This window comes from Hippoglossus hippoglossus, chromosome 11, assembly GCF_009819705.1.
Source record: "Hippoglossus hippoglossus isolate fHipHip1 chromosome 11, fHipHip1.pri, whole genome shotgun sequence".
NCBI lineage: Eukaryota > Metazoa > Chordata > Actinopteri > Pleuronectiformes > Pleuronectidae > Hippoglossus > Hippoglossus hippoglossus.
This window is the reverse complement of record NC_047161.1, coordinates 9,139,280-9,154,487: the sequence shown is the minus strand read 5'-3', so window position 1 is coordinate 9,154,487 and position 15,208 is coordinate 9,139,280. Positions and strand designations below refer to the sequence as shown.

The 15,208-nt window shown below is 40.6% G+C and overlaps 1 protein-coding gene across 3 annotated transcripts in view; it reads left to right on the top strand.

Annotated features, from left to right (window-relative positions):
- atxn1a (ataxin 1a) overlaps positions 1-15,208 on the top strand; it is an 80,139-nt gene that overhangs the window by 24,377 nt on the left and 40,554 nt on the right. For all 3 annotated transcript variants that reach the window (XM_034600240.1, XM_034600239.1, XM_034600238.1), the window contains exon 2: positions 494-681. The gene's annotated coding sequence lies outside the window, so the exon portion shown is untranslated. The remainder of the gene's footprint in view (positions 1-493; positions 682-15,208) is intronic.

The window sequence follows — 15,208 nt, the reverse complement described above, 5'->3', positions numbered from 1 at the left end:
TAGTTTTAAAGAAGACAGTTGAAGATCTGAATACAAGAGATTAAAGGAGACATATTCTGCTCATATTCAGGTTCATAATAAAAATTTTGTGTAACAACTTGAATAGGCTTACAGACTCCAATGTTCAGAAATCGCATCACTTTCCTCATATTGTGAAGATACACAAAACACCCATATAACCCACAAGAGGAATGCTGAACTGAAAAAGCATCATATGTCTCCTTTAAACTAAGGTTTTAGTAAAATCAAAGTGTTCTGCACAACTGCCATTAAAACTGAAAGCAAATCCTTTTGTGAAAAACAACACTTGAGGTTAAGCTGAAGATTGTGATTGCAAAGTGTGGATTCTGGTTATTATGCAGTGATAATTGTGGTAGAACAAGCAATAGCTGTGACCTCAATACATTCTACAAAGTTTTTTTTAGAATATAGACTAACACATGGATTTGAAATTTGTGTTAATGTTTCCTCCCTCTCTCTGTTTTTCCTGTAGGGAATGGTGACAGCACCTGCAGACAAATAGACGTGGACAGACAACGCAGGCATCTGGGACGCTTCCCTCCCACTGGTGGAGAGATCCAGATTTAACACCAGGAACTGCGGCTCCAGTCGGGTGACAGCTCTCAACTGAGCAGCAGGCTCCACCTACTCCGCCCAAGTGGCTCTGCCTCCTCTGCTCAGGTAGGATGGAACTTCTGTTTGTAGCGTGAAAGTAAAACTCATCAACCAAGAGGTCAAATGGATGGTGAGAGATTAGTGATGACAACTGGCATCTTACATTTTTAATCTACCACCGCTCATTGACAGCAATGTGAGTTAACACTCTACTGTATGATTCTGTCTGTTGTAAATTATCTTGTGTCAGGTCACACTTATTGTTGGAACCCTTGGGGCCTAAGTCCCCAGTCAGGAACCCTTTAGTCATTGAGCATTTAATACAGTTGTTATGTGGAATAGTCACAAGAGCAGATGTACAGTACACAGTTCTTTTTTTTGGTTTATGTGTATGTGGCCCAGAGGATATTCTTCTCCGGGCCTTTCTGCTCGTATCCTTCTTCGTCCTTCTTTCTTCTCCCTTCATGTGATTTGACTTTTCATTGCATTCTTTAGTGTCTCATTCTTCGATTTGACCCTCCCACTGTGATGTCTCGCAACTCAGTTTTTGCCGATTTATCTTCTGCCAACCTCCCTCCCTTTCGGTCTTTCGCCCTTCTCCTCTCTCAGTGTCTCGACCCCATTCTCTAACTGAGCTGGATCCCCCCTCCTCCTCTTTTCCTCAGTTTTGTATCCTCACCCTCCACTGTATCTATTGAAGCCCCTCCGTCAGTCCTTTATCTCCGTCTCACCAGCTGTGTGTTGAGGCTCCATTCTGTCCTACGAGGGAGAGGAGAGTGAATAGAGGGACTTACTGAGGACAGTGAGGAAGCCAGTCTTCCTCTCCTCTCCTCTCTGTTTACAGTTTAATCTGTTTTTAAAAAGTTACAAAACCCAAAGTATCTTCAGAGTCTCATCCCTGCTTACCTGCTTTTTGCTAAACAGTTTTTTGCATATTACCCTTCAGCATTATTATACAGTTGCACTTGACTCACCAGCAGCATCATTAGATTTTTCTGTGTGTACTTCAGTGTGCTCTGGGACTTGCCTCATAACTATACAAATATGTTTTGAAGTACAGCCTAATTAGTTTATTAAATTAACTAATTCAAGGAGGGGGATAAAACAAGGAGAGCATCAGAGAGAAAGTATGAAGCAAAGGTAAGATAGATGTAGATGCAACAAATGCAAGACAAGTATATAATTACATCAGAATGCTGCTACAAAGGAGCCTCATTTGATAAATTTAATTCCATCTCTTGGCTCTATTTTCCCTCCCTAGTCTCCTCCTTCCTTCACACATCAGTCTTGGGCTGGATAAAAGTTAAACATTTCACCCTTGCCGTCAATCTGTTTCCTCTCTCTCTCTCTCTCTCTCTCTCTCTCTCTCTCTCTCTCTCTCTCTCTCTCTCTCTCTCTCTCTCTCTCTGTTGTAAATCCGCCGTTGACAGTCGGCTTTCTCTGAGCAGAAAGCCTCAGAACTGAGCAGATGGAGGGCTGACAGTCTCGAGGCTCAAACAATGATGCCGGGCGGCACTTCGTGGTGATCAACACATGTCAGAAAATGGCTGTTAATGGGAGCACTATATAGAGACTGTCAGTCAGCTATACGTGGGCTGGATCCATTTTTGTCTCTTCGCCTGTTAGCGATGTAGAGTCAGAATTCAAGGTTTGTGTTAAGATGTTTGCCTTAGAGCATTTTGTTTACTCATCTTTGCAAGTAATAAAAAACACACTTTTGAATTTTAGTTTATAAAATGATGATTATGTGGCTCCTGTTTTTGTTGACTGTGTTAAAAAGTTGTTACTTTTATACGAGTCCATGTTGAATCCACTGTAGCTGTTTGGACAATCAGGTATAGTAAACAACACATGGCTCTTTTTCTTTCAACCATTTAATTTTCTGCGTTTACTATTATTTATTGATAAGCACTTTATTTATTTATTAAATATGGGCGTGTCTATGTACTTCTGGAAACTTACATGTCAAGTAGTAGTTTTTGTCAGATGAAGAATTTATATTCTGATTTTAAGTCTTAATATAAAATGATACCTATACCTTTAGACACCTTGGTCACGAATTAACATGTGTACCCAGCCTGGTTTGGTAGTTAATAGTAACTATTCCTGTATCTCTAAGTCTTTAAATTCTTAATAATTTCCTCATAACTCTGTAACTTGATTCTAATCATAGTAAAAATGGTAAATGTTGTTGCAGTTCCCATTATTTTATTGCAATGCATTGTTTGTAAGTAGGTCTGCTAAACATGCACACATTTGACACTTGTTGAATCAACTTCAGTATTCATGGCACTTAATGTTTTTAAATATTAAATATGTATTTACTTTGGTTTAATTGAAGCTTTTCTTTAAAGGAAATAATATTTGATTACAAAATTCTTTATTTCTTATAGGCAGCTAAAATTAACTAAAATTAGATTAAAAACATACAATTTGTTAAGATGTTACGATATTAGGTTTTTAGTTTTTAGTGTCAGATAAAGGTGTCTATCTAAATTTAAGTCAAACATAAAGATACCCTAAGCTTTAGTTAAGTTACCTTTAGAAAGAAATGTAAAATGAAGAGGTCGTCCCTTTACTTTCCTCCCTCTCAGTATGTTAGTATGGTTTCCCCCTACTCTGCCCCCTTGTGAAAGCTGTGCTCCGCTTTATTTGATCTGGGCTCGGATTGAATTGGTTTTGAGGAGCAAGGGAAATACACTCACACGTATACACACACCTGAGACTGCCAATGGCAACAGCAGCTGCCCCAGACCAGGGAGAGATGGGAGAAGAAAGCTGGAAAGTGAGATATATGAGGAGTTTGAGGAGGTGGTGAGAGAATAAAGATGAGAGGAGGATACAAAGAGATGAGGAGAGGAAAAGGTGGTAATTTTGTGCTGACCACAGACGAGCAGAAGGAACTAACTTAATACATTAATTCCATTTCACTTTTTCTCTCCTCTGTTCTTCTTTCTGCTGTTTTCTCTTCGGTTCTCTAGCCGTGACCCCTCTCAAGTCTCACTCAGCCCTGCTTTTGTCTCGCGCACACACACACACACACACACACACACACACACACACACACACACACACACACACACACACACACACACACACACACACACACACACACACACACACACACACACACACACACACAGTCTCTGTGCTGTCTCTGAACACCAAACAATTACATAATTACCCTGCCCAGTGTCACTGAGTTCACCCAGTCTGCTGGTTGTTTCTGAATCACTGAGAGAGCGAGAGAGAGAGAGGTAGAGGAGGCAGCGCGATGAATGAAAAGAGTGATGTTTTGTATATACAGAATTATCTTAACAAAAAAGAGGGAATATAACACATTGAAGTAAAAATGTATTTGAATGTTTTCACCAAGGCCACTCTGGTTTGAAAAATGTATAATCATGTCTCCTGTGTAAAGATATTTGTCAGGACACTTCACAAATTTGTATGAATGTCAGAAAGTAGGAAATATTGTCTTAACACGTGGGGGAACATTGTAGTAGAGATTATATTTTAGCTCAGAAGTTTTCTTTTTTTTATTTATCCTTAATTTAACGAGGAAGGTATTCACACAAACATGGTAAAACACAGCAAAACATTTTAAAACTATACATAGAAGCGTGTAGGAATATGTGGCGAAAAATAATTATAGAAAATAAAAGGCACATGACGTTGTTGAATGAAAACTAATTTTAAAAGACTCAACATGAAAACATTTGAACATTTTGCTGAAACCACTGAATTTCTTCATGTAAGTATGACTTTATTATATTCAGATCTCTAAGTGATAAGAAATGGCTAAAGACGGGTATTTGTTGTACATTAATTACTTTTTGAGGTCAGAAAATAAAAATAAATTAAATTGATTTAGAATTTATCTTCTATGGATTTAATGTTAAATCTGTCTGTATTTTGATTTTCTCAACAACTGCTCATCCGATTGACTTTGATCTTGGCTGTTGTGTTGCAAGGAAGTGCCGCGTTGGCTTTGAAGTTTAATGTATAAGCGGTTGTCGAGAAAATCCACAGGCCCCTGTTCCTTTATCCATTATAAACTGCAAACCACACTTTCTGCCGCCATGGCAAAAGCAATGAATGAATTGAGACACCATTTGATGACATCACTAATTGCATCATCAAAGGTCACGCTCCAGCTTGACGGGCACTGTACTAGTCCAACAAACAGACTTGTTAACCTTTGAAATCTCCCACGATCTAGTTTCCATATTAACTGACCTCATATGTGGTGCGGACCTAAAACCGCAGCATTAACCTTTCTGAAAGGTTTTAAATTCCGTAGCAGAACAGTACGATACATCTTCTGTTTTTTCCTGCCAAACGCCATTCGACAAAGCAGTTCTGTCGTAGCACTGATAAAGACAGAAATCTTTTTAGCACAGTTGACACAATCGTAAAAGGGAATTTTCCCCCACATAAGTGGAATAACTTTTTTGCAGTAAACTCCAGCAGCAGCGCCTTATCTTCCACACAACTGCCGTCTGTTTACAAAGGAGAGATGTTGAAGTCGAGCTCAATAATCATACAGAAGGTCCAATGGCTTCTCCCACAGGAGCTAATCAGCGTGTATATCTCTGCTCAGCTCAACTGTGTTCCATTACTCCGTCCCGATAAACATCACTGGGTGTACTCTTGTACTCTCTTTAAGTGTGTGAGTCAGTGTATGGCTGTCGGCATGTTGGTTGTGTTAATACAGCATATACCTTCATCTATATGTGTTTGTGTGTGTGTGTGTGTGTGTGTGGAGTATAGTACGTGGGTGACCATGTGACAGAGAGACAGTTTGTGTATGTGCTCCATAACATACTGAATGCTTATGTATGTGAAATGTCATATGGAGCTGTGGGGTATTGACTGGAATTCAGCCATCAGCATGGAAAAAAAACATGATGATGTGGGGCCGTTACTAATGAGCCATACATGTGTGTCTGTCAGCGTGACTGTATGCAGCGGGATGGGGGTGCGATGCCCTATGTCTGCATTTTTGTCTTCTGTATCTTTGTGTGCGTACACTCTTTAATATGTACTCGAGAATCAAATAAAGTGTGTGTTTTAGGAACTTAAGACTCTTTGTGTGGGCTCCATTATTCACACAGACAGGCTTGTCTACTGTCTGCATGATTAATCCACTGTCCTTTCTAACTCCGACCCACTTTTGTTGCTCTTTTCTTTGTTTGCTCTTGATTACCTCCTGCTTTATAGCATTAAGCAATGAGAAATGATGACTGACATCATCTCTGGCTGGGCTACACTGACTAATTGGCCAGAGCAATCTGATTGCATTAGATGTTATTCCTTCAGGGTATTCCCTGTCCTCTCGCCCCCGCTTTGAAAGATATCCCACACTGTTTGCAGCTTGTGCAACATATTGCTTTTGTGAGGCATTTGTTTTTATTTTATTGTATTCATAAGAGGAAGACACACAATCACCAATTGGTTGTAAGCAGGTCTGGAAATTAGCACGTATGATTTATGGTATGTGCATTTTATCCTGAAAAGTGAATAATGCTGAAAGCTATCGTTGCTGTTGAGCCTCTACTGATCTTGTTAATTGTTTATAATCTAAAATGCAAGATATCTCAAGGAAATTACAAACATGCTTCAGGGACCATAATATCCTGCTGAAAAGTCTTTTGTTGTGTGGATGCTGTGGGTGATCCTGCGAGAAAGCAATAAAAGCCCAAAAAATGAAGTTGGGCCTAAGATATACTTAAGAAGCATTTTCCCTCCTCCCGCATTTCCTCGCCTGCCTTCTCTTTTTTTACAGAAGCCCCTATAAGAGCCACCTTTTCAAGTTAGGTAAAATGATTATAGTAATGGATGCCCCACACTCCAACCTCTCTCTTGCTCTCCTTCAAAGTAACCACTCACTTGTACATTCTGTTCTGTACATTAGCGTGGCCCCCGGGATGCCCTTGCTCGCTGTGGCTTAATGCAATCACACCTCCAGTATAAGTGTACTATGAGAAAGAGAAAGACAATTGAGAAGAGAGATGGAAAAGTAGGGGAGATACAGAAGGGGACTTGTGGGTGGCAACTGGCAGGAGTGATCACATCAGAGGAGGATAATTACCTTCAGATGGGATCCAGACGTCATGCAAATTAGATCATTTACAGGTTTTCCTGTCAGTCAAAGTAACAATATAGTTTCTTTGAGCAATTGTCATCGGTACAATCATTACAAAATCATAACTACTTGTTGCCTTCATATATTTTAGTTTTCAAGGCTGATATATGTGGAGCATCTGTGAAAATGACACAAGGTATCAGATTAAAACATCTTTAATAAAAAAATTCTCAGCATAAGATTAGGGAACAACTTCAGCCCAGCTTTAAATCATACTTTCATTAGTTACCCTGCATGCCGGCATAGCATTGACAAATTTCATAAAGCATGGTAGGAATTACTCAGGGGGGCATCTCCAGATGATTACCTTTTAGAGCCTATCGGTCATGGGAGGCCAGGGAGATGACGATGAGCAGGGCCGTTATCAAACTGAGTTCTGCCCTAACTGCTGAGAACTGTATGCTTCATGGTGTGAAAACACACACAGCTAAAGCGATATCGCTTGAGTTTTTACTAAATACCGCCTACCTGCTGATGATCGTAAAAAATTCACGGATGTTTTAACGGGCCACTGACGTGACGTTGTTGCCTATGTCATTCGGATTGTGACAGGTCAATATGTTGGTGTGTGAAAGAGAGAGAGAGAGCTAAGTGCTGCACATAGCTCTATAATGAAGCAACAGTGCAAAGCAATAGATTAGAGATCTTTTATGTTGTGTAAAAATGTTTGTATTATTAGGAAACTGTGGCAGGACAATTGTAGAATTTTGTGTATATATAGAATATACAATGCACATGCAGGATCTGAACTCTGATTGCTTTTCATTTGTACATATAATGATGAAACAAGAAAGCAAATGGATCTCGCCTCAGAAATTGTTTCCTAGTCTCAGATATTTTAATGGATTATGTGCCTGGATGTTCTGAAAGAGTCAAGAGTTCATGATGATAAACAATTTTCTCCAGGAGGAGTTGAGCTCAGTTCAGCAACATCAGCTTTTAGTGAGATGAATGGGGATGGCCTTTGTGGCACCTGGAAAGTCCTTATGCTGAGACCTATAGAGACTTTATTGCTTTAACAACTAGGCTGTATGATAAACTGTCATCTCTCTCACCACCCACATACTTTTTTTCTCTTCATATCTCACTGTCTTTCTGTGTTACTCCAACTCTGTGCCGTGTTGCCTCTGTTATCTTGTTTTTTTTTCACCTCTTTGTCAATGTTCCCTTCATTTTTCTCCCTTTCATCTTCCTGTGCTCTTATATCTCTGTAAGTTTCCCTTTGCTCTTCGCTGCATGGCTCACCGTCGTTGACTTTGCCACTCCCTCCCCTTGTCTCCCTTCCATATCCTCTCCCCCCCTTGTCTCCCTTCTCCCTAGTTAACAGTACCTTGACATTAGCAGCCACTGCTTTTAAGTTGTATGTATGTTATTGTCCCTAGTGGTCGGCATTGCTGGGCAGACTCAGAGGAGTGTTTCAAAGCGACTCACAATAAGTGCATTCAACCATGAGGGTACAATTAGCTTCAAAAAAGCCAAACTACAAGTGCAAGTTTGTAGTTTCTGAAGTCTTGATTGTCTCAAGAATCACCTGAGAGACGAATAAACTTAATTCTCAGACTATTTTCGTCAGTAATAATGTAGATACACCACTTCACCAGCAAGCATATCATCAATACTTCTTTAGAAACATGTATTTGTGTCTTTGTTGCTGAGAATTTTCATTTCTACAGCAGCAGCAGGATTAGTTTAGTTCTTGTCACAAGAGCTTTTACAGGTTCTGCAGTGGGATCTTACTGTCTGTCAAAAAAGAGGGTGGCCGTCTAGTACCTTATAGTACTGTATATACCAGGCCCTCCTGCCATCACGTAATTGTTGGTGCTGTCAGTACAGCAGTGCTGATGGATGGCCACTTACCAGTTTCCCCATATACTCTCCACTTACGCTCCTCTATCCTTTTATGTGTGGAGAGGTGAGAGCTAATAGCCCATTGAGCTAAACTTCTTTCCCTTCACTTGGGGAGGGAACTTGGGGCTAATGTAGCGCCCTGTGGTTCCCTCAATGGTATAACAATGACAGACGGGCCTCAGTTGAGCGATTTTAATGGAATAATGCAGAGTGATAGCCAGGAGTTATTATAACATGCTGCTACCTTAGAGGTTGTTAAAGCTCACGGTATGTGTTTGTACACACCTAAACGTCATTAAAACCACGATTGGACGTTTAGTGAAAGTTTTACTTTCCCTTAAGGAATCTGTGTGTCTTTTAAAGCTATTTCTCGGTCAGTCTGACCAGAATACTGATTCTTCATTATCAATTAATTGATTGATTGATAGGGGGCATGGTGCTGCCTCACAGCAAGAAGGTCCTGGGTTTGGATCTTTCTCTGAGGAGTGTGCATTTATTCCCTGTGTATGGACTAGTACACCCTCTTCCTCCCACAGTCCAAAGTCATGCAGACCCAATGGGGACTCCAAATTGCCTGTCAATGTGAATGTGAGTGTCAATTGTTGTCGCCATATGTTGGCCCTGTGATATGCTGGTAACCCTTCCAGGGTATATCCCAACTCTTGCCCAATTTCAGCATGGGATTTGCTTCCGTTCCCCTGTGACTCTCAAACAGTCCAGAACCTGCCATAAGGCAAGGAATAGAAACTGAAACAAGTAAATATTTTTGTGATTTTTGCCTGAAAAGCAACTACCTGTGTTTTCATCTGTAATAATGAGTCTACATTTGTCATTTGTTGCCAGAATAAATTGATTTGGCCTCTGAAGAAAGAATTACACTCAAGAAAAAAAATCATCTCAGTCCTTTACATATTTTTATAAGTTCTCTGTTAAATAAAATATCTTTGTTGGACTGAAATCCCCAGACCTTTTAATGAATGCATTTGTACAACCCAGCCCCACTCAGCAATAATTCAGTGCTGTGATGCTACGCTCAACTGGGACTTCATACAGTATTGTGATAGCCTTAGATGGGGAACGTGCTGTTTACATCACAGAGCAGCACAATGCCATGAGCCTGCCACTGTACATAACTGTAGGCTGTGTTGAATGGTGCGTGGGAGGTTTCATAAACATAAAGAGCGAGGGAGAAATGGACTGCTTTCTAAAAGTAACAATAACTTTGGGACTGTACTATGTTTTCCTTTGAGAAGATTTGAAAAAATCCATCCACTATCTATACCACTTATCCTTTAATGGTTGCAGGGGATCACCTGGAGCCAATTTCAGCTGGCATTGGTCGAGAGGTGGGGAACAAGCTGGACCAGTGGCCAGTGTATCTCCGACATACAGAGAAAAACAACCATTCATGCTCACATTCACACCAACGGACAATTTAGAGTCTCCAAATAACCCGACCCCAATCTGCAGTGCTAATCACTGCACCACCAATTTCAATGTCATCCTTAAAATTATTTAACCATCAGTATAAATAATGATGAGAGAGCAGCAGACTTGTAGACATCAGAACCATTAATTTCACTATTTAGTTATTTAGAGCGCCTGCTGTATGAGGGAGGAACACACGTCTTGATTGTGCAGAGATAGCACGCAGGCTTTTCTCACCATGACTGAAGAATAACCACAGGCAGATGTTTGAGAGAGAGAGAGTGTGTGTGCGTGTGTGTGTGTGTGTGTGTGTGTGTGTGTGCGTGTGTGCGTGTGCACGCGCATATGTGCACTCATGCAAAGTGTGTTTGTGTTCAAAGTGTGTATATTTGTGTGTGTGTATATATACGCATTTGCGGAGGTGTGTGTGAACGTGTTTGACAGCAAGGATTACATAACAGAGATGCCTGCTGCTGTAGGTCACATTGAATGACATACACACACACACACACACACGCTCTCCTGTTTGAGCTAAACCATGATTAGCTGAGGTGTTTTTTTTACATAATGAAATCTTAACCCAAACAATAGTAAGTTTTTTTTCTGCTTGTTGTCTTCAGCACATTTTAAGTATAGGCTTTCAGACAACATCGTCTTGTTTCCCTCCTCTTGTAGTGTCATTACCGAGTGACACGCTACAATTCTTGGAAAGTGTTTAGCATGGGGCAGTGTATGCAAATCATCACATCACATGAGAATACAAGAACAAACGTGCTGAAATGGCTCTTAACTGAACACAGACATGCAAAAAGGGACAAGCTCAGGCCACCTGCACGCACGCACGCACGCGCGCACGCACACACACGGAAGCATCCTTCTTTTTCTGCATGTATCTATGTTCAGGACTGTCGACTTCTGTTGCTCCACATATGCACAAACTCCCAGGAGCAATGGAGTAACCAGCTTTATGGAGACGACTATTTTAAGGTATTTTTAGACTCTCTTGGCAGAAGGGTTGTAGATGTGTCTGTTTTTTATGTGTCACACTTGAGCCGTGTTCAGACATGAACTGGACTTTGCCATTCACACATGAAGAACGTAGCAGGAGACCTTTTGGGTGAGAGGCGTTCACAACAACAGGAAAAGGTCTGCAACATTAGGACGTGGGATGTTTTTGTTTGAAGCACATCTACACCTGCATCAGCCCTTATCACCAAAATCTCTCGAATTCTGTCTTCTCGCGTGTGGAACCTCTTTTTTATCCGGAGATATTTGAATACTTTTTACATTTTTCTTTTTTAGTTTTGTCTCTGTCACATGTTAGAAACTTGATCAACGCACCCGGCTAGCGGTGAATCCTCTAGACAATATCCTGCTGTATTTTCACATGGACTGATATATATATATATGTCTAAAAGTAGCTGAAGTGGCCATTTGGGCCATCGCAGGCAGAAAAATTAGTTATTATATAAAGATGTAATGCGGTCTGTTTCTCAGCCCTTTCCCCTCTCTCCTCTCACTGCACCAGTCGTACTAATGAATCTACATTACTCCTTTAATAGAAATCCATATCTGCTCGTCTGTAGTGCTAACCTCCATGCACCCACACATTCATCCTCACACGTGTTGTTTCTTGCACAAATTCACACACAAAATACACGGGCAGAGTTTGCGAGTGAGCCCGACCCAGTGGACGATGTGTCATACGCAGAGGACAAATGGGTCCAGTTTGGGCACTGATTCTATTCTAAATGAAGCAGGAGTTTGTGAATTATTGAAACGCCTGTCCTCTTTTCTCTGCCTTGTCTCCATCTCTCTTTTCTTCCCTCCCTCTTCAGATCTTTTTTTTTGCTCTCTCTCTCTTTCCATTCCTCTTTCTCACACACAAAATTCCTTTCCTTTCTTTCTTCGCCCCTTCCCTCCTTCTTCTTTTTCTTTTGTATTGTCCTTTTATTAAATAAGTGGGAGGAGGGTTGGGAGGAGATTGATCGTCGGTACTACAGTGTGTGCGTGTGCATTTGTGTGATTTGAGTGATGTTGGTTAATCCAGGGTTGTCCTTGGGGACAGATTTGGCCCATATTACAGCCTGCTATTACAGTGTCTAAAAATCTCTTGTGCATTGAGACAGTCATTATTTACTGCTGTGCGTCCTCCCAGCTCCCTCACTAAGACTCCACCCTGATCTGCAAAAGCACAGACCAGGAAAGAGTTTTTCACAATCTGTTTGTATTTCATTATACTGTACTACACTGGCTGCTATGCTGCACTAGATGCAAAAGAACATCTTCAACATTACAACTCCTATCCAATGTGTCTTTGTCTTTCATTTTAAACCAATTATGCTGCATTATAAATGCTTTCTCTAAACAAGTAAAGAATCATTTCCACGATAAGAATCTTAGATTGCCCTAAAAGGAATACTAGTTTTTAAATGAAAGGACAAAGAAATAAAAGTGGCAAACAATTTGAACTCAAGCCGGGGACTGATCCCTCCTGGCCTGGTCGCCCAGGTGAGGGTGTCTGGTGACAAATCACCCTATGAGCCTAGGGTCATCACTGAGGATGTGTCAAAGTCGCACCGACTGGTGTTTTAAGAAAATAAAACGGCGCAATATAAAATTAATTAATTGTAAGGATCCCATAAAGTACATGTCAGTAAAATCCACCAACATTTTTTGACAGTAGTGGCTTTTAAGAATGAACCAATCGGGTTATACCTCAGATTTTTCTTGTAAATATGACACACACGTGAGTTGAAGAACAGAGATTTAGAGTGAGAATGACTCATCAGAGCTCAGATTAGCTTTTACAACACCATAAACCACCCACTGGTTATGACTGACTAGGAGTCACAGGAATGTAGGAAGTGGTGGTAAAAAAATACTTTATTTTACAGTATCTATGTTTTATATCACCCAGAACTCATTACTCACAGTGGTTGTGTCCACTTCTTTCTTATCACTCCATCGCACTTGAACCTTGTGGTTAGAGGATAGTTGCAGGACGACAATAGGCTGGCCCAGCAGTTGTAGCTTTTGTTTGCATAGATTTGGTGTCACGAATCAATACATGGTGCCAATTCAAATGAACGCTTGAGTGCGGCAGATGGATGTTGTGGTTCAGCGTCGGGAGTTTGACAGGTCTGTATCCAGTTCTTATACCAGGAGTTGATGGATGGTGCACTTCTCACTGTTGCCTGGCATGCGACCCCTGCTCTCCCTTCTCCTGATCGTACAGCGATTTTTTTCCTCCCTTTTAACAGCCATAAACAGATCAGCTGTGAACTGTAACCTTTAATGCCCGCGATGTCATCAAGCATTTAGTGCAGAGGCATTTATATGCACAGTGACGGGGATGAAGATCCGTCATTTTTTCAAACATCCATCAAATAAAAAAAATCACAGCTAACATTACAGGTTGTAAATGGTAAATGGTGGTTGCTTGTTTGTTTACCCCACACCAATACAAATAAACAACAACAACAATAATAATATAGATAAAATACTCATTTGTTGGACTATATGATTAGATTTCAGTTGTTCTAGTCTCCTAGTCTATATATAGTCTTGTATATGGGTGACTGAAGTTCATCCTCCTTTTTATTAACGGCGTGAGAGATCTGCCCAAAAATGATGGTCTACCCACCTTTTTTTTTACCACTACAGCATTTTAATAACCACTGCGGCTCTACAGGGAAAAGTATGTTGAACATGTCAAATAGCAGCAATTGTGACTTTTTGCTGATGTCTTCACTTTAAAGGAAAAGTAAGCGAAAGTGATGACACCCGGGATAGATACTAAAGGTAGTTTATACTCAGATGATGTATGGACGGCTTTATTTTCTTTCATTCTAGTCACGATAAATGTTCAATGGGCTCTGGTACAAATCGTGTTGGGAGAGGGAAACTAATTCTGACGACTGTTTTTACCAAATATGATCGAGAAAGAGCAAGAATATTATCATCAGATTGACTGTAAATGGAAACCATACAGCTCTACTGTCATGTTCAACACTTTGAACACAAATTCCTGAAATGACTCCTGTGCTTCTCTGCCCCTGCTTCCTCTGTCCTCTCCGCTCTTCAATATTGATATGAGCTGTCATTGGTCCAGTTATTTATGAGGCCCCTCCCTGGTATTTTTCCATTGGCCTAAGCTCTGCAGTCAAAATTCTTCTGTAGTCAAATCCAGACCAGCTTGATATATTTGTTTTTGTATGAACATCTAAAACTGACCGTCCCTTTCAACAGACATGAAAAATATGAAAGGCATGTTTTCAGCCTTCTGTTTGCTTACATGCACGTACTGTATAGATGTTTTACAGGCCGTTTGCGCTCTTTTTATTGCTTTCTTCTCTCCCTCTTTCACTACCTCCCCTTTCAAAACGCAGCCAAAGAGTCTTTCCCATAACCTTTTCAGACCCGTGTGTGTATTTCTGTGTGTGTTTCTGCACAGTCTTCAATACAAGATCGAAAGGCATGTACTGTAAGCCTTGCACGCACCCGTTTGTGTGAACACACACATATACACTAGCATTTGTACAGCTTAGGCCTCATTACACGGCCCCCAGGGATTTTGTGTAGGAAATATTTCCTGTCTGGAGTCAGGGAGAAAGAGGAAGTGAGGATGAAATATGACGTGACAACAGCAGTGGTCTTCCTGTGTGCTCTGTAGGGCCTGGGTGTCACCCGGAGTTTAGTTTTCTATGGTCATTAATGACCCATTTGTCGAGCTGGCATTAGCCAAGTGAATTCATTGTTCGATACAAATTAAATAAATAAATCAAAATAAAAAGTGACCTATATAAGACATAACACTAGTGACAATGTAAGAGTGTGATAAGAGTGTGTTTCTGCTTTTCTGTCAGTGTAATTCAGAAGCAGCATATTCTTGGTCCAGTTGTCTCTCCTTGTGTGTAAACGCACGAAAAACACCCTCATGTGCTTCAGCAGGTGAGGACATAAGAAATGCAGCGAGGGGTTTCATTTCCTCTTTTTAGAGGACACATAACTTCACAGTTATTTTTATTTCCACATATTTCACACTTTCCCCCACTTTTCAACACCTCGAGTGGTTCCTCCCTGACAAGGAATAAAATGTACCACCTAAACGTAGGAGTGGAAGATTCATTGAAGTACTTGTTTTGATATTGGTCTGTTTTTCAATGC